This window comes from Salvelinus fontinalis, chromosome 3, assembly GCF_029448725.1.
Source record: "Salvelinus fontinalis isolate EN_2023a chromosome 3, ASM2944872v1, whole genome shotgun sequence".
Taxonomy (NCBI): domain Eukaryota; kingdom Metazoa; phylum Chordata; class Actinopteri; order Salmoniformes; family Salmonidae; genus Salvelinus; species Salvelinus fontinalis.
In genome coordinates this window covers 54,407,166-54,430,975 of record NC_074667.1, presented here as the reverse complement: position 1 = coordinate 54,430,975, position 23,810 = coordinate 54,407,166, and the positions used below count along the sequence as shown (strand labels likewise).

The window sequence follows — 23,810 nt, the reverse complement described above, 5'->3', positions numbered from 1 at the left end:
TTTAATATACAATATAACTGCCAAAATAATTCTAACACAGGGATACAAAGTATATTGAAAGCAGGTGCTTCCACACAGGTGTGGTTCCTGATTTAATTAAGCAATTAACATCCCATAATGCTTAGGGCAGGGCATTATTTTGGCTACCATGGCTATGCCCCCATAGGATGACAATTCCCCCATCCACAGGGCTTAAGTGGTTTGATGAGCATGAAAATGCTGTAAACCATATGCAATGGCTGTCTGTCACCAGATCGCAACCCAAATGAACACTTATGGGAGATTCTGGAGTGGCGCCTGAGTGTTTTCCACCACCATCAACAAAACACCAAATTATGTAATTTCTTGTGGAAGAATGGTGCTGCATCCCTCCATTAGAGTTCCAGACAATTGAAATATCTATGCCATGGTGCATTGAAGCCGTTATGGCTTGTGGTGGTCCAACACCCTATTAAGACACTTTGTTGGTGTTTCCTTTATTTTGGCAGTTACCTGTATATAATATAGATGCTAATGGGAGTCTCTCCTCATGACAAGCAGCATTCTTTACAGAATACCAACATCATCACTAAAAGCAATCCCTGCTGGCCTTTGAGATATTAAAAATGTCTCTTTGATGTACCAGAATGGGAATTACTGAAACACAAGAACAAGATGTCTTCATCAGTTTTTCTGGTGTCCGGAAAAATAAACATTCTGCTCCTATCTAGATGAAAAATCCACTGTCGGAATACAGAATGGGTCTTGACAGATTCTTCAGAATGCCTTACTCTTATCCCTCCAGAAGTCAGAGTGCAGTAGCTCCATGCAGTACGAGCAGCAGCAGCTTTTTGTATTGTGTCAGTCTGTCTGTGTGGGGGTGGGGGGAAGGAGATGGCAGTGCTGGATGGAGTCCTGTAAACTCTGTAATCCTCCTCGCTCTCTTATCACCTCCCACAGGGAGACCTTCAGGCGGAGACTCAGGGGGCAGAACCTGCATATCAGACACACTCATCTTCCTACATGATTATTAAACATTATTTCAATATTTCATTGAGCTCAGGCCTCAGTGAATTGCTGTCTACTTAGCATTGAGATGAGGCTGGGATTTGGGTAATGGATATTAGATTTGTAGATTGAGATCTCGTTGCTGTGTTTTTTGTAGGAAATGCAGTCAGACATACAGCATTAGTCATAATACCCACAAATCAGTGTTGGAAAAGCAGCTCTTCAAATGGTTTCAGTTGGGGTTTTGGGATTTCTAAATATTTGAATAAGACAAACTGATCCATCTTTGATGTACTTGCCTGACTGTCTCATCCCGTCCTCTCTCTCTTTGTCATGTCCAGGAAGGTGACCCCTCTGGCTGATCCCCTACAGAAAATGTCCCAAAGGAAAATTGACCTGGAGCTGAAGGTTCTGGAAACTGTGGTGCTGGTAGAGGAAGAGGAGAAAGGCTCCAGTAGAACTCCCCAGTCACACAGCAGAGAGGAGTCTGACAGAACCCAAGAGCGTGACTGTGCTGACAGAGGGGGGAAGAGGAGGAGAGTGTGCCGAGGCCAGCCTCCTCCAGCTTGCCTCCCCCCTACTCTCCCAGGAGTCCTGTGCTGCTCTCATGTCAGCCGAGAGGAAGACCAGTGCCCTCCCCTCTGCTGCTGACAGCCCCAGCAAGCTGATCCAGGAGCTGGGAGAGAGGGCAAAGGAGGGGGTGTGGATCTCTGCACAGCCTATGGGCAGCAGGCATTCCAGGAGCAGAACACAGGGAGAGGCGGAGAGAGACTGTTCACAGCCTGCTACAGTCACAGCTACTAACCGCACAGGGACATTCCTAGAGCAGTGTCCTTGCAGAAACCCGCTGCTGATCGTCCAACCAGATACTGGTGATGATCTTGATGAGGATGATATCGATGATGATCATTAGATGGGCGTCGCGGAGAATATGCCATAATTACCTCTATGTACTGTACATGAATGACAGCTTGTTTGCATTCAATCAATGATGATGACTTCTCTAAAGCTGGGACCGAGAGACTGAAGAACAACTTCTATCGCAAGGTCATCAAACTGCTAAACAGCAATCACTAACTCAGAGAGGCTGCTGCCTACATGGAGACCCAATCACTGGTAACTTTAACAAATGGATCACTAGTCACTTTAAACAATGACACTGTAATAATGTTTACATATCTTACATTACTTACATCATATGTATATACTGTATATTATACCATCTATTACACCTTGCCTATGCTGCTCGGCCATCGCTCCTCCATATATTTATATGTACATATCCTCATTCACCCCTTTTTAGAGTTGTGTGTATTAGGCAGTTGTAGGGGAATTGTTAGATTACTTGTTAGATAATACTGCACTGTCTGAACCAGAAGCACAAGCATTTCACTACACTCGCATTAACATCTGCTAACCATGTGTATGTGACCATTAACATCTGCTAACCATGTGTATGTGACCAATAACATCTGCTAACCATGTGTATGTGACCATTAACATCTGCTAACCATGTGTATGTGACCATTAACATCTGCTAACCATGTGTATGTGACCATTAACATCTGCTAACCATGTGTATGTGACCAATAACATCTGCTAACCATGTGTATGTGACCATTAACATCTGCTAACCATGTGTATGTGACCAATAACATCTGCTATCCATGTGTATGTGACCATTAACACCTGCTAACCATGTGTATGTGACCATTAACACCTGCTAACCATGTGTATGTGACCATTAACATCTGCTAACCATGTGTATGTGACCAATAACATCTGCTAACCATGTGTATGTGACCATTAACATCTGCTAACCATGTGTATGTGACCAATAACATCTGCTAACCATGTGTATGTGACCATTAACATCTGCTAACCATGTGTATGTGACCATTAACATCTGCTAACCATGTGTATGTGACCAATAACATCTGCTAACCATGTGTATGTGACCAATAACATCTGCTAACCATGTGTATGTGACCAATAACATCTGCTAACCATGTGTATGTGACCATTAACATCTGCTAACCATGTGTATGTGAACATTAACATTAGATTTGATGATTTGATTTGATTCTTAATTTTGTATTTTCTATCTTCATGCAGACATTTCATCAAACATGGAAATGTTGCATTTTTTGTATTGAATACATGGCATTTTAGTTAAGTGTCATAGCTTACTTGAGGAGTTTCAAAAAGCTTCTGTACTTTGTGCCTCTGTGCAGGTGTTTCTTTGATGAAGGCTTTTCATACCAAGCTAAGCATTTTGATAATACAACGTATGTGTTTAATTATGCAGATCACTCAAGTGTCTTCAAGGTGACGCGGTCATTGCGTTGCACTTTGTTTGCAGGCTGTTAGATTAGCACATGCAATTCACACAGCCATTTCCTCTCAAGGAAAGAGATAGTGGTGGTTGTTGGGAGATAACAAAACTGAACAGACGCCAACAGGAAATATCAGCTGCTGCTTTAAAATGTATCTTGAGACATTGAGTTTTCATGTATGCAGTGTCTTTCCCGCCCAAAAAAGTTAGTACCCTGTCAACACTAAGAAACCTTTGGGTTCAACTCAGATATGTTCACACATTGTTACTGTCTGAAATCAAATGTCCAAAGTTAGATCTTATTTGCTTTTTAAGGCACTTATTGAGTACTTGTCATTGTTCATTCATGTGTACCGTTTAGCTGCTGGGGTGACTTGCAGGGAAGAGATTTTATATTTTTGCTCGTAGAGGCAGCAGTACAGTAAGCCCCTGCAGAAACTCCATATTGATTGGAGAAGAGGAGATTGGTGGCTAAACGAGGGACTCACCGCAGCGTGCAGGAGGAGTGATTGATTCATCTGGCATGAATGGAGGAGTGCCGTCAACACAGCTCAATACCATCAGCTGCCTGCGTCTCGAGGGCGTGGAGCGAAAACAAACAAGGAAGCACATGTCAGGCAGATGGATGAGGGCTCTATGTGGAGCGGAGCACGGTAGCTGTTAGTTTGAGAGAAAAGCGCTCCCCGAGCCAGCGCACAGATGGAGAAGCAGAGGGCCGGAGAGCAGAGAGCAGGCAGAGCCAAACCACCACTCCATACATACCGATGCACAGTGACTGAGATGAGACTACGGCCCATTTTTAAAGACACCTCCATTCTGGGGACTGTGGGGACCTGCGGGCTGCTTCTCCCCACTGGGGCTTCACATTGATTAAGTGACACATTGATTAAGTGACAATAGCTGTTTTTCATCTTAAAGTGGCTTGCGTGTCCCCCATAACCGCAGCCTTCTCAGAGCTCGAGGAATTGTTATTCTGAAATTCATACTGTTCACCCAGGAGTTTTTCAAAGGACTACCCCGGCAGTATAAGTCATGTGTCTTATAAATTATACAAGGCATTAATTAATTGAATGTGTATGCTGTGTTTTGACAGAGATTTAATTACTAGGCCTACTTCTCGGTAATCAAAAGATCTCTGGTTCGAATCCCTGAGCTGTTAAGATCTGCTGTTCTGCCCTTGAGCAAGGCAGTTAACACCCAACAACAACTTCTCCCCAGGTGCCGATGACCTGGACATCGATTAAGGCAGCCAGCCGTGGGGTTAAATGCAGAAGATACATTTTTGTTGAATGCATTCAGTTGTGCGACTGACTAGGTGTCCCCTTTCCCCTTCTGTGGCAGTGTGCTTGCCCTTTGACCCCAGAGGTCAACACACCCCAGTAATTACTCTCTTCTCTGGGGTAATGACAGAGATTTCCCTCTGTAGCTGCCTGCCACTTATCCATCACTGCTGAAGATGGATAGGATTAGACCCGAATGTAGTTGGCGAGTAAGTAGCCTTACACAAGCCTTGGGCGAACCAGAATGGCACATCGGAGCAGGAGTCTATCTCCTGTTTCTGTAGTGTGAGGCAGCTTAATGTACAAGTAGCCTACATCCCCAGGACAGGACGCTAGTCTATCGCAGGGCCTTACCCCCAATCTATCTACTTAATGCTAAGTGCCAAGCAGAGACATATTGGGTCCAATTTTATGTCTTTGGTATGACACGGCCGAGGATTTGAACTCCAACCTCAGGGCGGACACTCTAACCACAAGGTCACTGAGTTGGCTTTGTGTGAGTATGTGGTCAACAGGGCTTGAACAGAGGATCTACAGTATCATGGATGTCTTGGGTCAAATGTCTCTGAAGACATGTTTTGCCAATGGTGGATACTTACAGATGAAGCATCTTACTGTCACTGCTAAAGCTTATTTGCTGAGACCTTGTTGCTCCTCAGTACTAAGCACACTGCAAAGGTGGAAATTACTACATGAAATCGACCTTATAAGTATTATCCTGACAGAAAGCACTTTTTTTCAATGGGAGGGCAGGGGGGCAAGGACAGCATAGTCACAGTCCTTCTCTCCCACACACAGAGCAGCGGCTCTTGGTTCATACTAATATAAAACTCAATCTTGTCTCCCCTTCCTGAGAGGCAAAGTGATTCTGGTGCTTGAAAAGATGAATAGCCCTCAAGAAGAAATGAATCAGGTGGTCTCCAGGGCTTGACTCCTCCAATGGGTGTGCAAATATAATTTATTTTGTGCTCACTTGGTGCTATGTGGCGTGGGCAGGCAGGCATGCGGCTCCGTTCTCCCTTTGTGACCCTGGCCTACTGTATTATGTTTCCCCAGGCTGCATGGCGCTGAAACTAAGTGCAGCTCCAGCTTCAGAGCACAGGAAAGGAGTCAGGTGTCCAGTCAACTACCTCGTTCTGTCATGCTTTGTATTCCCACAAGACATGACTGACATGAGCATATGTGACCTCAGGAAAGTGAGGTGTCTGTCCCTCAGCCATTCTGTAGCCTTTCACAAGGTTTTCACTGTGATACCAATATGCTATACTTCAATGTTGATATACAGTATAGGCCATGATATAGCACTGAACTGTTGGCTTTCTACAAGTAATGTTTATTGCACTTATTTTGATTAATATGGAATTTTGGAAAAAGGATACCCCTATCCTGTGTGTGTGTGTGTTTGTGTGTGTGTTTTGACAGGGCCTGCATACACTCGTCTTCCGCAGCGTTGCCTCACTGATTCACCCTAATTTGTGTGAGCAATGTCTGTTTGCACTCTTCCATTGAGAGTGGGGAGTGATTCACCGCTTAATGCAGCAAATTACCTCTGCCTTGCGTCGGGTTTGCACTTGCACAGCATCTCACTCCTCTCTCATCATTATACCCCTTCAACACTGTCAGTCTCCTTTAACACCATGTTTTGTCTGGCTGTTCCAGAGAAACAGACATGAGATGGAGGTGCAAGCTAAGTTATTTTTCTCCAGGATAGGTCATAGGTCATTAACATTCTACCTGGAGTGTTTTAAATATTGCCCCACTGAATATAATATCCCTCTTGTTTCTATTTTTGATATTCCCAGTCCTTATCTTAGCCAGTCTATAAATGGTGATGACACTGTGTGTTTTATCTGAAATACTACAATCCTTTATTTGTTTTTATAGTTTTAAACAGCTGTCATATTTTAGCATGAGATACTGCTGGGGGGAGCCAGTAAGTGTTGAGGTGGAAACAACAAACCAAAGCTGTTCCGATGTTCTCTCTCTTCTCCTCTCTGATTTTTCATTGAACAGAGTGCTTCTTTTATGAGTCCTGAAATGAACTAGCGCCGTATATATATATATATATTTTTTTTTAAAGAGCTCTTGATGTATCACTTAATTTTAAGCCGAGCGCCAGATTTACAATCATCATAAAGGTGCTTACATGTTTCAACACATATTTCTCCCTCAAAGCAAAAACTATGTGCTGTAGCACTGAGCAAGAGCGGCGGTCATGTCACATGTCAGCTTCAGAGGCAGCCAGCATAGCAGGAGCTGTGTTTGTTCTGTGGCTGGTGTGACCTCTGACCACTCTCTGAAGTGCCTGTGTCTGTTCTCCCCTACACTCTGCGCTCAGCACAGACCAGCCTGCACTCTAATGATGCCTCACGGACGTGAGCATGTAGCTAACAGACCAGGAACAAAGGCTCTCCACACACACATGTATCCCTACGCGTTCTGCAAACGAGATCCCTTGACACTCTAAACACAGGCTTTTGGCGTTGATAGCGGATTCTACACACATGCACACTCTGTAAATCAGCTCTACAGTAGAGTCCATGTCTAAAAAATCCCGAAAATCAGTCTTCTCACAAAAATGTCTAGCATCCGAACGTCTGTAGTGTCCGAACAAACTAATATGACCCCTCTATGGACAGATGAGACTCTCTCGAACACAATGTTTTGTATATATGGAAGTAGTTTAGTACCTATAAAAGTGGTGAAATATGTATCAAAAAATATATGGTGCCTTCAGAAAGTGTTACAGCCTGAATTAAAAAAGGATTAACACCCACATACATACAATACCCCATAATGACAAAGTGAAAACATGTTTTTAGACATTTTTGCTAATTTACTGAAAATTAAATACAGAAATATCTAATTTGCATAATTATTCACACCCTGAGTCAATACATGTTAGAATCACCTTTTGGCAGCGATTACAGCTGTGAGTTTTTCTGTGTAAGTCTCTAAGAGCTTATCTCACTCTGATAATAATCCACATTCAGTATAACATGAGTTCTGTGTCTCTAGTCCCTCACTCTCTAAACTCAGGCTGTCTCTCGCTCTCCCAGTCTCTCCCGTTTATTAGCCTCTCTGTCTCTCAATTTCAATTTAAGGGGCTTTTTTGGCATGGGAAACATGTTTACATTGCCAAAGCAAGTGTAATAGATAAACAAAAGTGAAATAAACAATAAAAAAGTAACAGTAAACATTACACTCACAAAAGTTCCAAAAGAATAAAGAAATGTCATTATGTCTATATACAGTGTTGTAATGATGTGCAAATACTTAAAGTACAAAAGGGAAGATAAATAAACATAAATATAGGTTGTATTTACAAAGGTGTTTGTTCTTCACTGGTTGCCCTTTTCTTGGGGCAACAGATCACACATGTTGCTGCTGTGATGGCACACTGCGGTATTTCACACAATAGATATGGGACTTTATCAAAATTGGATTTGTTTTCGAATTCTTTGTGGGTCTGTATAATCTGAGGGAAATATGTGTCTCTAATATTTGACAGGAGGTTAGGAAGTACAGCACGGTTTCCACTTAATTTTGTGGGCAGTGTGCACATAGCCTGTCTTCTCTTGAGAGCCAGGTCTGCCTTCGGCAGCCTTTCTCAATAGTATGGCTATGCTCACTGAGTCTGTACATAGTCAAAGATTTCCTTCATTTTGGGTCAGTCATAGTGGTCAGGTATTCTGCTAATGTGTACTTTCTGTTTAGGCCAAATAGCATTGTAGTTTCCTCTTTTTTTGTAAATTCAAGTAGTTATCTTTTTGTTTTCTCATGATTTGGTTGGGTGTAATTGTGTTGCTGTCCTGGGGCTCTGTGGGGTCTGTTTGTGTTTGTGAACAGAGCCCCAGGACCAGCTGGCTTAGGGTGCTCTTCTCCAGATTAATTTCTCTGTAGGTGATGGCTTTGTTATGGAAGGTTTGGGAATCGCTTCCTTTTAGGTGGTTGTAGAATTGAACGGCTCTTTTCTGGATTTTGATAATCAGCGGGTATCGGCCTAATTCATGCTCTGCATGCATTATTTGGTATTTTACATTGTACAGTACACAGAAGATATTTTTGCAGAATTCTGCATGCAGAGTCCCAATTTGGTGTTTGTCCCATTTTGTGAATTCTTGGTTGGTGAGCGGACCCCAGACCTCACAACCATAAAGGGCAATGGGTTCTATAACTGATTCAAGTATTTTTTTGCCAGATCCTAATTCCTGTGTCGAATTTGATGTTCCTTTTGATGGCATAGAAAGGCCCTTGCCTTGTCTCTCAGATCGTTCACAGCTTTGTGGAAGTTACCTGTGGCGCTGATGTTTAGGCCGAGGTATGTATCGTTTTTTTGTGTGGTCTAGGGCAATAGTGTGGAATTTGTATTCGTGGTCCTGGCAACTAGACCTTTTTTGGAACACCATTATTTTTGTCTTACTGAGATTTACTGTCAGGGCCCAGGTCCGACAGAATCTGTGCAGAAGATCTAGGTGCTGCTGTAGGCCCTCCTTGGTTGGGGACAGACGCACCAGATCATCAGCAAACAGTATACATTTGACTTCAGATTCTAGTAGGGTGCTGTAGACTGTTCTAGTGCCCTCGCAAATTCGTTGATATATATGTTGAAGAGGGTGGAGTTTAAGCTGCATACCTGTCTCACCCCCGGCCCTGTAGAAAGAAATGTGTGTGGTTTTTGCCAATTTTAACCGCACACTTGTTTTTGTACATGGATTTTATAATGTAATGTAAGGACCGACGCTGGAGTCGAGAAGCAGGTACGGGGAGTCAACATTTAGTTAAGAACAGACATGTAACAAGACAGGAACAGCGTCGGTACACAATGACACATGACAATCAATGCAGCAGCAGGGAACAGAGCTGGAGAACTGACAAATATAGGGGAGGTAATAAACAGGTGATTGAGTCCAGGGGAGTCCAATAAATCGCTGATGCACGTGACGTGGGAAGGCAGTTGTGCGTAGTGATGGTGGCAGGAGTGCGTAATGCTGGGGAGCCCGGCCCTCGAGCGCCCGCGGGGAAGATGTCATGTTTTTCCCCCAACCACTTTCCATCAATTTGTATAGCAGACCCACATGCCAAATTGAGTCAAAAGCTTTTTTGAAATCAACAAAACATGAGAAGACTTTGCCTTTATTTTGGTTTGTTTGTTTGTCAATTAGGGTGGGCAGGGTGAATACGTGGTCTGTCGTACGGTAATTTGGTAAGCCAATTTGACATTTGCTCAGTACATTGTTTTCGCTGAGGAAATGTACAAGTCTGCTGTTAATGATAATGCATATGATTTCCCCAAGATTGCTGTAGTTACTGGGGTCAAATTTGTCTCCAATTTTGTGGATTGGGGTGATCAGTCCTTGGTTCCAAATATTGGGAAAGATGCCAGAGCTGAGGATGATGTTAAAGAGTTTTAGTATAGTCAATTGGAATTTGTGGTCTGTATATTTAATCATTTAATTTAGGATACCATCAACCCCACAGGCCTTTTTTGGGTTGGAGGGTTTGTATTTTGTCCTGTAGTTCATTCATTGTAATTGGAGAATCCAGTGGGTTCTGGTAGTCTTTAATTGTTGATTCTAAGATTTGTCTTTGATCATGTATATGTTTTTGCTGTGCTTTGTTATAGAGAGAAAAAGATTGGAGAAGTGGTTTATCCACACATCTCTGTTTTGGATAGACAACTCTTTGTTGTTGTTTGTTTAGAGTTTTCCAATTTTCCCAGAAATAATTAGGTTCTATGGATTCTTTAATTACATTGAGTTCCTTATTTTTTCTTAGTGTACTCCTATATTGTTTTAGTGTTTTCCCCATAGTGAAGGCGTAGGCTCAGGTTTTCTGGGTCTCTATGTTTTTGGTTGGATAGGTTTCTAAATTTCTTTCTAGGGTTTTGCATTCTTCATCAAACCATTTGTCATTGTTGTTCATTTTCTTAGGTTGTCAACTTGAAATTTTTTGAGCTGAGGTTAAATAAACTGTTTAGGTTTTCTACTGCCAGGTTTACACTTTCCTTATTAGAGTGAAACCTTTTGTCCAGGAAATTGTTTAGAAGGGATTGAATTTGTTGTTGCCTAATTGTTTTTTGGTAGATTTCCACACTATGTTCCTTCCATCTATAGGATTTCTTAATATTATTCAGTTATTTTGGCTTTGCTGCCTAAAGATTGAGCATAACTCTGTTCAAGTAGAGTGTGATTTTGCAGTGATCTGATAGGGGTGTCAGTGGACTGACTGTGAACGCTCTAAGAGACTCTGGGTTGAGGTCATCGTTAAAGTATTGGGATTCTATTGGGGGGATACACAGATGTAAAATGTACCTGTTTTGACTAATTTAATAGAGTGGGTAAGGTCTGCTCTATACCAAATTAGCATACCCCTTGAGTCTCTTCCCTGTTTCACACCTGGTAGTTTGGTGGATGGGACTACCAGCTCTCTGTAACCTAGAGGGCAACCAGTGGGTCCGTCTCCTTTATACCATGTTTCTTGTAAGATTACAATGTCTGTATTTCCAATTTATTTTATAAAGTCTGGGTTTCTGCTCTTTAGGCCAAAGGCAGATGACCTCAGATCTTGTAAATTGCAGGATGAGATAGTAAAATCTTTGTGTTCCTTAGTGTCTAGTGTTTTTTTGTGGTACAGGACAATCACAGTAGGTGTGAGCAGAGCATGTTGAGCATCTGATACATACCTCTTAGGTTGCAGGATGGGGCTTGGGTGGGTGTAATAGCGGGGGTTGGGCCTGTTGTTCTGCTCACACCCTGGGCATATATCCTGCTGTCGTGTTGAGGTCTTTGCCGCAGGGGCGGGGGGCATGGTGTGGGCAGAAGGGACATAAGTCTGATATGGGGGGGGGGGGGTCTATATAAGGTGTGGCCAGGGTTTGCTTGGGGTGTGGCTGGTGATGCTGTGTTCTGGGTGTAGGTCCTCTTGGCGTGGGTTCTGGCGTGGTATTGGCCATTTGAGTCAATGAGGAGCACAATCTCTGGCTTTTGTGTGTCCTCAGGGGGGGGGGGGGGGTTGTCAGGAGAGCTGGTAGGAGTGGGTGGGGTCTGTTGGGTTGGTGGGTCCTTTGTTGTCTGTCCCGTTGTGGTCCGGGTCTGAGGTGGGCTGTTCTTCTGGCATGTCTGGGGGTGTCCTGATCTCTGTCACACCTCAGCTTACTGACCTCGTCCTTCAGTGCCATGAGTGCCTCTTTAGGTTCTCTCACCTCAGTCCGTAGAGCAGCCGGCTCTTTCAGACTGTCGTCCATTGCCACCTTCTGCCCCCCGGGTCTTGTTGGGGGGGGGGGGGTTGGGGTGTTGTTGTGCTGGTCTGTTTTGTGGGTATGTTCTGTCTGGATTGTGTGGACTAGCTCTCTGAGCTCCACAATGTCTCTCTCCAGCTCTGTGAATGTATCCCTCAGTTATGGAGGAGCAGTGCAGTTGTGGTGCCTGTGTGTGTTCAGTGCTGGGGGTGACTATCCTCGTCTGCGGAACAGTTTGAAGAGGTGTGATCTGACTGACTCAGGATGGGGGAGTTGTCACAGAGAGAGCTCTTTTCCTGCTGTTCTTGCTCTTTGATCTGGTAAAAGTCCTTCTGAAACTGCGTGAGGATGCCCTGCACCATTACTGTCCCAGACTTGTTTCAATTTCCTCAATGTCTAGTATTCTGAGTTTCTACCCTGTGAAACTCTCCTGCCATTGTTGGGCTCAAGAGTTTTCACACATCTGACTTCACACTTCGGTGCTAATTGAAGGTGCCTCCAGGTCGGTTCTGTAATAGCAGCTGGGTAGCTTAGTATGCTTATTTACTTAGCTTTATATAACAAAATTACCTAGATATTGTCTTTTACTTTTTGGCTTCAGAAGTAGCATCAGACTGAATATTACTCACTCAGTTTTGTGTTGGATGGTATTTCCAGGTTCCGCTGTGTTTCTTCTGCAAAAGTGTTGGTTTGTTAGAAGTTTTCTCTTGATAGTTCTTAGTAGTAATAGTCCATTCAAGTAATTTAGTCCAAAACCAAAGTTTTAGGTATGGAATTTTGATTTCGATTGAAGGTTTTAATGTTGAGGTTAGTATCCTGTACAAGTCCTTACGAAAAAAATCAAGTTTATCTACATTTATCCAACTCTAATTCAATATTTTTTTGCAGAAGAACTCAAGAGCCCATGAGCTGTCTCTCTTTCTCTCATGCTCGCTCTTTCTCAATGTCTCTCACTTTCTCTCACCCCTCTCTCTCTCTCTCTCAATTTAATTCAATTCAAGGGGCTTTATTGGCATGGGAAACATGTGTTAACATTGCCAAAGCAAGTGAGGTAGATAATATACAAAAGTGAAATAAACAATAAAAATTAACAGTAAACATTACACATACAGAAGTTTCAAAACAATAAAGACATTACAAATCTCATATATATATATATATATATACAGTGTTGTAACAATGTACAAATGGTTAAAGTACACAAGGGAAAATAAATAAGCATAAATATGGGTTGTATTTACAATGGTGTTTGTTCTTCACTGGTTGCCCTTTTCTTGTGGCAACAGGTCACAAATCTTGCTGCTGTGGATGGCACACTGTGGAATTTCACCCAGTAGATATGGGAGTTTATCAAAATTGGATTTGTTTTCGAATTCTTTGTGGATCTGTGTGATCTGAGGGAAATATGTCTCTCTAATATGGTCATACATTGGGCAGGAGGTTAGGAAGTGCAGCTCAGTTTCCACCTCATTTTGTGGGCAGTGAGCACATAGCCTGTCTTCTCTTGAGAGCCATGTCTGCCTACGGCGGCCTTTCTCAATAGCAAGGCTATGCTCACTGAGTCTGTACATAGTCAAAGCTTTCCTTAAGTTTGGGTCAGTCACAGTGGTCAGGTATTCTGCCACTGTGTACTCTGTTTAGGGCCAAATAGCATTGTAGTTTGCTCAGTTTTTTTGTTAACTCTTTCCAATGTGTCAAGTAATTATCTTTTTGTTTTCTCATGATTTGGTTGGGTCTAATTGTGCTGTTGTCCTGGGGCTCTGTGGGGTGTGTTTGTGTTTGTGAACAGAGCCCTAGGACCAGCTTGCTTAGGGAACTCTTCTCCAGGTTCATCTCTCTGTAGGTGATGGCTTTGTTATGGAAGGTTTGGCAATCGCTTCCTTTTAGGTGGTTGTAGAATTGAACGGCTCTTTTCTGGATTTTGATAATTAGTGGGTATCGGCCCAATTCTGCTCTGCATGCATTATTTGGTGTTCTACGTTGTACACGGAGGATATTTTTGCAGAATTCTGCATGCAGAGTCTCAATTTGGTGTTTGTCCCATTTTGTGAAGTCTTGGTTGGTGAGCGGACCCCAGACCTCACAACCATAAAGGGCAATGGGCTCTATGACTGATTCAAGTATTTTTAGCCAGATCCTAATTGGTATGTTGAAATTTATGTTCCTTTTGATGGCATAGAATGCCCTTCTTGCCTTGTCTCTCAGATCGTTCACAACTTTGTGGAAGTTACCTGTGGCGCAGGTGTTTAGGCCGAGGTATGTATAGTTTTTTGTGTGCTCTAGCGCAACAGTGTCTAGATGGAATTTGTGGTCCTGGCGACTGGACCTTTTTTGGAACACCATTATTTTGGTCTTACTGAGATTTACTGTCAGGGCCCAGGTCCGACAGAATCTGTGCAGAAGATCTAGGTGCTGCTGTAGGCCCTCCTTGGTTGGGGACAGAAGCACCAGATCATCAGCAAACAGTATACATTTGACCCGGCCTCACCCTAGTAGGGTGAGGCCGGGTGCTGCAGACTGTTCTAGTGCCCGCGCCAATTCGTTGATATATATGTTGAAGAGGGTGGGGCTTAAGCTGCATCCCTGTCTCACCCCACGACCCTGTGTGAAGAAATGTGTGTGTTTTTTGCCAATTTTAACCGCACACTTGTTATTTGTGTACATGGATTTTATAATGTCATATGTTTTACCCCCAACACCACTTTCCATCAATTTGAAAAGCAGACCCTCATGCCAAATTGAGTCGAAGGCATCCTTTGAAATCATCAAAGCATGAGAAGACTTTGTTTTGTTTTGGTTTGTTTGGTTGTCAATTAGGGTGTGTAGGGTGAGTACGTGGTCTGTTGTACGGTGTTTTGGTAAAAAGCCAATTCGACATTTGCTCAGTACATTGTTTTCATTGAGGAAATGTACGAGTCTGCTGTTAATGATAATGCAGAGTATTTTCCCAAGGTTGCTGTTGACGCATATTCCACGGTAGTTATTGTTGTCAAATTTGTCTCCACTTTTGAGGATTGGGGTGATCACTCCTTGGTTCCAAATATTGGGGAAGATGCCAGAGCCAAGGACGATGTTAAAGAGTTTTAGTATAGCCAATTGGAATTTGTTGTCTGTATATTTGATCATTTCATTAAGGATACCATCAACACCACCGGCCTTTTTGGGTTGGAGGGTTTTTATTTTGTCATGTAATTCATTCAAGGTAATTGGAGAATCCAGTGGGTTCTGGTAGTCTTTAATAGTTGATTCTAAGATTTGTATTTGATCATGTATATGTTTTTGCTCTTTATTCTTTGTTATAGAGCCAAAAAGATTGGAAAAGTGGTTTACCCATACATCTCCATTTTGGATAGATAATTCTTCGTGTTGTTGTTTGTTTAGTGTTTTCCAATTTTCCCAGAATTGGTTATAGTCTATGGATTCTTCAATTACATTGAGCTGATTTCTGATGTGCTGTTCCTTCTTTTTCCGTAGTGTATTTCTGTATTGTTTTAGTGATTCACCATAGTGAAGGCGTAGACTCAGGTTTTCCGGGTCTCTGTCACGTACGTCTATGGGTGAGAGAGAGGACCAAGGCGCAGCGTGTGCAAAATACATTCTCTTTTATTTAGAGAAAGGAAAAACACGAAACGAACACTGAATACAAACTAAACAAAACAACAAACGACCGTGAAGCTAAATGACGTAAGTGCAATGACAAGCAACAATCGTTCAACATAGACAATTACCCACATTAACCTAATGCCTATGGCTGCCTTAAATATGGCTCCCAATCAGAGACAATGAATGACAGCTGTCTCTGATTGAGAACCCTTCAGGCAACCATAGACTTACCTAGACAACTACACTAGACACTGCCCCATACACATACAACAGCCCTAGACACTACAAAAACACATACATTCCATGTCACACCCTGACCTAACTAAAATAATAAAGAAAACAAAAATAACTAAGGCCAGGGCGTGACAGTCTCTATGTTTTTGGTTGGACAGGTTTCTCAATTTCTTTTTTAGATTTTTGCATTCTTCATCAAACCATTTGTCATTGTTGTTTATTTTCTTCGGTTTTCAATTTGAGATTTTTAGATTTGATAGGGAAGCTGAGAGGTCAAATATACTGTTAAGATTTTCTACTGCCAAGTTTACACCTTCACTATTGCAGTGGAACGTTTTACCCAGGAAATTGTCTAAAGGGGATTGGATTTGTTGTTGCCTAATTGTTTTTTGGTACGTTTCCAAACTGCATTCCTTCCATCTATAGCATTTCTTAATGTTACTCAGTTCCTTTGGCTTTGATGCCTCATGATTGAGTATTGCTCTGTTCAAGTAGACTGTGATTTTGCTGTGGTCTGATAGGGGTGTCAGTGGGCTGACTGTGAACGCTCTGAGAGACTCTGGGTTGAGGTCAGTGATAAAGTAGTCTACAGTGCTACTGCCAAGAGATGAGCTATAGGTGTACCTACCATATGAGTCCCCTCGAAGCTTACCATTGACTATGTACATACCCAGCGTGCGACAGAGCTGCAGGAGTTGTGACCCGTTTTTGTTGGTTATGTTGTCATAGTTGCGCCATGGGGGGCATATGGGGGAGGGAATGCTGTCACCTGCAGGCAGGTGTTTGTCCCCCTGTGTGCTGAGGGCGTCAGGTTCTTGTCCAGTTCTGACATTTAGGTTGCCACAGACTAACACATGTCCCTGGGCCTGGAAATGATTGATTTCCCTCTCCAGGATGGAAAAGCTGTCTTCATTAAAGTATGGGGATTCTAGTGGGGGATATAGGTAGCACACAGGAGGAAATTTTTCTCTGTTAAGAAAATTTCCTTTTGAATTTGTAGCCAAATGTAAAATGTTCCTGTTTTGATTAATTTAATGGAGTGAGTTAGGTCTGCTCTATACCAAATTAGCATACCCCCTGAGTCTCTTCCCTGTTTCACACCTGGTAGTTTGGTGGATGGGACTACCAGTTCTCTGTAACCTAGAGGGCAACCAGTGAGTCCGTCTCCTCTATACCATGTTTCTTGCAGGATGACAATGTCTGTATTACCGATTTCTTTGGTGAAGTCTGGGTTCCTGCTCTTTAGGCTGAAGGCAGATGACCTCAGGCCTTGGATATTCCAGGATGATATAGTGAAGGCTTTTTGTTCCATAAAGTGTCCAATGTTGTTGGTCGTGGTTTGGCCTCAGGCCAGTAAGTGTGAGCAGAGCCTGCTGAGCATCTGGTACATGCCGTTGGCTTGGGCGAGTGTAAGAGTGGGGGTTGGGCCTGTTTGCCCACTCACTACCTGGGTGTATGTGTGACTTCCATGTTGATGCCCTCTTTGCGGGGGTGGGGTGCATGGGGTGGGAAGGAGTGGCATAGGTCTGATCTGAGGGGGCCTAAATGGGGTGTGGGCATGGTTGATGTGGGGTGGTGTTGATTGATTGGGGTGGGGGTGTGGATGTGTCTGGGGGTGCTGTGGTCTGGATGTAAGTCCAGGGGGGGGGGGTCCTGCAGGTCTTGGAGGGTGTCTCGCTGGTCTGGGTGGGGTGTCTATTGATCTGTTGCTCCTGTGTGAAGTGTTGGGGCTGCGTTTGAGAGCGATGTCCTTTAGAGTCCGGGCAAAGGTGGGCACTGCTGCCTTGTAGAGGTGGATCTGGTCATAGAGGCTGTTCAAGTCCAGGGTGGAGTGGTGGGCCAGGAAAACATTTGGTTGTGAGGCACAGTCACGGGAAATGCTTGCGTTTACCCGCTGTATTGTAGCAGGGTGGAAGTCTTTTCGTGGTAGCAGGGTGGAGATAACCACTTGTGCGTTGGGGAAAGTAGAAGAAGCTTTTTCAATCACTCCCTTCAGTGCTGTGGCCACCCTTTCCTGCTGTGCTCTCAGGTCGTTTGTGCCTGTGTGTATTATTATGTGGCTAGGTGAGCCTAGTTTGTCCTCAGACAGAAGGTCTAGGGCGCGCTGGGTGTTTAGACACCAGAGTTTAGACACACTGTGTTTGGGAAAAAGTTTTTTTTCTTCTATATATTTCCCATTTGAGTCCATAAGGAGAACAATCTGTGTCTTGTGTTTGTCCTCAGTGGGTGTGGGGGGGATGTCAGGAGGGCAATCAGGGTGGCTGACAGGGGGGGTGCTCAGAGTGCTCATTCTCTCTCTCTCTCTCTTTCATTCCCTGTCTGCTGGCCTCTCTCACTGTAATTCTCGACATCTCACACTGTCTCTACCTCTGTCTCTCACTCCCTCTCTGTCTCTGCACCATGCCATGAGTCTGGCTGTCACATGCCTGCAGTGTTCCGCTTGTATGAAAGCAGATCTCCTTACGTGTCGCTACGCCAAGCCTGCCTGTCACCGAGGAGGCCACCCTCTGCGATTCATTGCTGCTCACAGCACTAAGAGGTGTAGATTACATCTGCATGGCATGCAGAGAGAGCCTCCCAGCTGACACACAGTAGCCGCGGAGAGGGGGAGAGTGGGAAAAGGTTCAGACAGAGAGAGAGAGAGAGAGAGAGAGGGGAAATAGGTTTAGACGGGGGGAGGAAATGTGTGAGGGAGCAGCATATTCCCATCAGCGTGGCATGTCATTACAGCATGTCACATGACTGTCTGGGGCCTGCTGATGCTCATCAAAGGATTAGACCTGAGGCAAAATAAAACTCTCAAATAATCATGTTAGAAGAAAGACAGGAACGACAAAAAAGATTGGGACGTCAGCTCTTTAAGTAGTCTGGGTGGTAAAGCACAGACCTCTGTTCATCTGAGTACAGTACTGTACGTCTACTGTGGTGTGATTGGCAGTTCATGAAATGTTCCTTACATCACAGCAATGGAACACCCATGTAGTATGCTAATGGTGTTTAAGCCTACATTGTGTCACGCCCTGGAAAGTGTGTCAGATGAGATAAAGAGTACTAATGGGTAATAAAACTGCTCTGTTTGCTGGAAGAGCTCCACTGGGGGAACAGGCTCTTACATAATCCAACAATAACCTAATTGCCAGCTGGGACTGACCTTTAGATGGGCCACTCAATAGTGCTTGTTGATAATTAAATGGGCCTGTGGGTGATTCTCTTTTTTGTTTATGGGGGTAGTCTGAGGATTGCATTCCTCACTTGGACTATTGAATGTTTTAAGCTGTTTTTATCAGGGTGAAATATGGGTCAAAAGCTGTTCTGTTTTCACCAGTCAGCATTGTCTAGCTGAGCACAGCTGATTGTGGTGTGATTGTGTTGTTAGAAGAGTATGCAGTGCTTGAGATCCAATGGCAGAGGTAGAGGTGGTGACTAAACAGTAAGCACTAGGTAGAGCTGTGATGGTGGCAGGCAACACAGCCCACAGCTCTGCGATCTCTGCAGAGGAATCTTCTCTGTATCCTTGCAGCTTAACCACAGACACAAGTCCTACAAGTCCTTGTTGTATGGGACCAGACCAGTCCAACCTCTGAGCTGGAAATGGGAGGAATTTGTACTGTGGCTGAGGGGTATGTTCCACACTAATATATCCCATCCCTGAGTGTGTAATCTTAATATGCACTAATCAATTAGGTGCCCACCCACACACCATTCATCTCCTGTGGTGGTAGACTGTGGGCTCCCAGTTTAAAGTCAGGGAAAACTCCAGCCTCCTCACATCTGTGCAGTGTTAGCAGCGCTCCCAGATTTATTAGAACCACAACCGAACACGGACACACCTTCCCTTCCCCCCAGGCCAGCTGCATGGGGTAACGCAGGGACACTTTCTACTATACGCAGTACAGACATTATGGAGCTTGTGGAAATGTGCAGCATACAAAACAGGTATAAAGAATTTTGACTGGTACTCAAATGTCACCTGCTGTTGTTACATTGTTGTCTGTGTAACAATCTATCTGAGTTGTGTGTCTGCTGAACAGATGATCTTAGTTAAGAGCATTAACATTATGTAGGTTTACTTTTGTCAATGGTTCAAGATTTTAAAATACAACTGACAGCTACAATTGCAACTCTTGGCAGGCTGCAGTGAGTCAATCCATGAGAGGATGATTGTCTTTGTCTGTGATAGATACTCTGTCAGAGGGTTTAGTGCCAGAAGTTGCTGTAGGCCTGGCTCTCTGACTGTCCCATATATCTATTAAACATCTATTAGACATGAATCAAGTCAAGGACGAGCTCTGTCATGTAGCTGATTGATGCTCATAGATTTCATTGGATGAATCTGGTTAGGCACTTGGCAGCAGCCATTGTATCAGTTTATGAGATTTTCCAACTGCACTTACAGCACATGGATCAATGCATTACACATGACCTGCCCTAGGCACATGTTTTACTGTGAAAACACCCACTCCATTGGACATGCCACAACCCTCCCTGACTCCTCTGACCACTGGGCTGTGTAAAAAAAACTTTTCTGACTCCTGTCCAAATGGTGATGGTACGCTGTTCAAAATGAGATTTACTGTTCACATTGTAATGCTATTGTGTGCATATATGGAATGAAAATGGGTGGAGAATGATTTGGGCCCTTGCTTTATTTTCCTTAGAAGAAAGGTTGACATTGCATAAGTAGGTCCAGTATCCATATACTGTTGAATATCCACTATCCTTCTCCATAGTTTGGTGTATTTGACAATTACTTTTTTCAGTGTGTATTCATTGTCTAATCCTAGACTCCAAACTCAGGAGTCAGTGGTAAGAACAACAACTGGTCAATTGTATCATGTATCAGCCACACACACACAGAGGCAAGAATAATTTCCTCTCACACAGGAAAGGGCAAACTATCACCTCAGGCAAGTAAATGCAGGTGTATTAAGAAGTCAATGAGAAATTCATGCGTGGATAATTTCACAGTGAGCACATGTGACCTTTGTCAATGATGCCACTCAAAGCTGTAGGTGGTGTTTCACTGACTGCTAAATTAAGTCCCAGGAGACCACAATGCACTTCAACACACTGCAACGCTACAGGGACTCACCTTTCATTGTGTAAAACAGAGTAACACGCAGGAACATGGATTCAATCTTTAGGAGATCAAAATGAAAAGATCCAGATGGTTATATCTGGATTAAAACTATTTCTAGCAGGTTGCTTGTGAGGTGCTCAACTATTAAGATTTCCAACATTTTTATTCATACAGAAGTACCGAAACGACCTAATTATTCTTAACCCTGTAGCATGCTGTTGTCTTATTGTTTGTGAACAGTCATCTGTGCGAAGAGTTTTTGAAGTTAAGAGGAGACTCAATGCTTTTTCAATTACTGCATGCCACTTACTGGAGAACACAAAGTCTTCTGTGCTGCTTTTGTGATGAATCACTCTTGAGATTATTTTCAATTAGAGCTCACAACCCGTTAAAGCTACATGCAAAGTCAACCATACACATCAAATATTTTTCTGCTGAATAAAGATCTCCTCACACTCTATCCATAGAGCCTATTAAAGGAGAGGTAGAGGTCCATCCTCTGAACCTCATCCTCATCTCCCCATTCCTTCTCCTATTCCTACCTCCTATTACTGCCAAGCTCTAACTCTATCTCTCCCCATAACCACTTTCCATCTCCATCTTTCTTTCCTAGCACCCTTCCTTCCTTACCCTTTCTCTTTCCCTCGCCTCCTCTTACTGTCAAGCCTCTCTGTCCAGTATCATAGGAATCTAATGTGAAGGCTGGCCACTCTCCCCCTGCTTAAATCTCTCCATAATGGAGCCCAAGGGTATCTGAAATTGAGTGTGAAGACTGCATCAAGGTCATTTACTCCACCCTGCTAGATAGTGATGGATGTCTTGTCTGATTGCTTGATTTGGCTGTCCTACTTGGGGTAGGCACATCCCTTAGCAGTTGGTGAGAAGGGGAGAGTGTTTAGTTTCAGAGGACAGCCAGATAGCCATTCCCAGGGGGGTGAAAGATACAACACATGAGAGCCCATGGAGGGAATCGTTCCTGGGTTACTGTATCAGTGCTTTAAGTAAACACTTAACAAGTATGTATTGATTGCTGGTTGGATGTTGCTCTGTCTGTCAATGCACTAATCTGCCAAATTGATTGTATCTCTGCAGCATTGTGTATGACCAAACAGCTGGATCCAGTCTAAACACTATAAACACTATCCATACTTGGCTGAAACCTCGCCCTAGGGCCGGTGATTTATAGTCCAGTGGATTGTGTGTACTTCTGGGAATTACTATATAAGAACATTGCAGAAAACCCTTGCAATCTCTCTCCCACTGCTTAGCCAGCGACGACCTGATGTACATACTGTACTCCGGAGATGCATTGGACATATTTTCATGTTTTGACATTTGACTATGGTTGACTATTCTATCTAAAATATGTGTCCCTCTTGGGACACATGTTTCCCTCAAATAGTGAATTTGAGATAATGGAGTAGATGTAATATTTAATCTCTTTGATATAAGGGAATTTGGGAAACGCAAACCACCCACAAATGAAATCACCATCTTATTCTTTATCATCAGGGAGGTAATTGACAAGTGATGCATGATTGTTTTATTCTTTATTCACCATTTCTGGGTTAACAAACCGTGAGATTGGGCCGTGCCTCTGCGTTGCACATTCTCAGCTTGCAGGCCTTTTGTACTGCTGCCTTTTGTGGAGTCTTCCCAAAATTCACTGAAACTCTCTACTGCTGAGTGAGCTGAAGAATCCTTTTTTCACATTCTCTCTCTCTCTCTCTCTCTCTCACTCTCTCTCACTCTCACACACACACACACAAAGACTGAAGCGCTGCCAGCATTTCATGGGATAATCTACCTTCCTGAAGGTTTGGCAAAGCCTCCCCCTGCTCCTTATCGGTGTAGTGTGAGCAGCATGTGGTTTCCTGCCAACATATTGGTCTGTAAGCTGCCTCTCCAAACAGGAACATGCATGGAGACATTCCTCTGTTGGAGGAGGAAACTGTTCTCAGCCACCACCCCCTAACCCCCTAACCCCCTCCCATGACACTTGAACACATCGCACACAACTCTCAACACAATCCTCAACTCCTCAGGGTCCTGATCACACTACAATCTCCCCACACCCACACTGTCCGAGCATGGAGATGTAAATGGAGAAGTAATTTGTCTGTCTGTCGGTCGGTGGGTCTGGTCTCCATTTTGTGTGACAGCCATAAATAAGTCATGTTTGGGGTCACTAGGAAATGTCCTTGTTTTTGATAGAAAACCCTTTCCAATGGCATGTATTCCAATGGCATGTTATGTTACCTAATCCAAGTTTATCATTTGAAATGGCTAATTGATCATTAGAAAACCCTTTTGCAATTATGTTAGCGCAGCTGAAAAATGTTGTTCTGATTAAAGAACAATTTCTCGCATGGAAAAGGCTTAATTTCTCAGAACAAGAATAGACTGATGAGTTTCAGAAGAAAGTTCTTTGTTTCTGGCCATTTGGAGCCTGTTATTAAACCCACAAATGCTGATGCTCCAGATACACAACTAGTCTAAAGAAGGCCAGTTTTATTGCTTCTTTTTTAATAAAAAAAATAATATATTTACCTAGACAAGTCAGTTAAGAACAAATTCTTATTTTCAATGACGGCCTAGGAACAGTGGGTTAACTGCCTTGAACAGGAGCAGAACGACAGATTTTTACCTTGTCAGCTCGGGGATTTGATCTTGCAACCTTCCGGTTACTAGTCAAATCAAATCAAATCAACGTTTATTTGTCACGTGCGCCGAACACAACAGGTGTAGACCTTACAGTGAAATGCTTACTTACAGGCTCTAACCAATAGTGCGAAAAAAAGTATTAGGTGAACAACAGGTTGGTAAATAAATTAAACAACAGTAAAAAGACAGGCTATATACAGTAGCGAGGCTATAAAAGTAGCGAGGCTACATACAGACACCGGTTAGTCAGGCTGATTGAGGTAGTATGTACATGTAGATATGGTTAAAGTGACTATGCATATATGATGAACAGAGAGTAGCAGTAGCGTAAAAGCGGGGTTTGCGGGTGGTGGGTGGGACACAATGCAGATAGCCCGGTTAGCCAAT

The 23,810-nt window shown here is 43.3% G+C and overlaps 1 pseudogene; it reads left to right on the top strand.

Moving 5' to 3' along the window:
* The window catches only part of LOC129851562 (protein SHQ1 homolog), a 67,629-nt pseudogene that overhangs the window by 41,142 nt on the left and 2,677 nt on the right, over nucleotides 1-23,810 (top strand).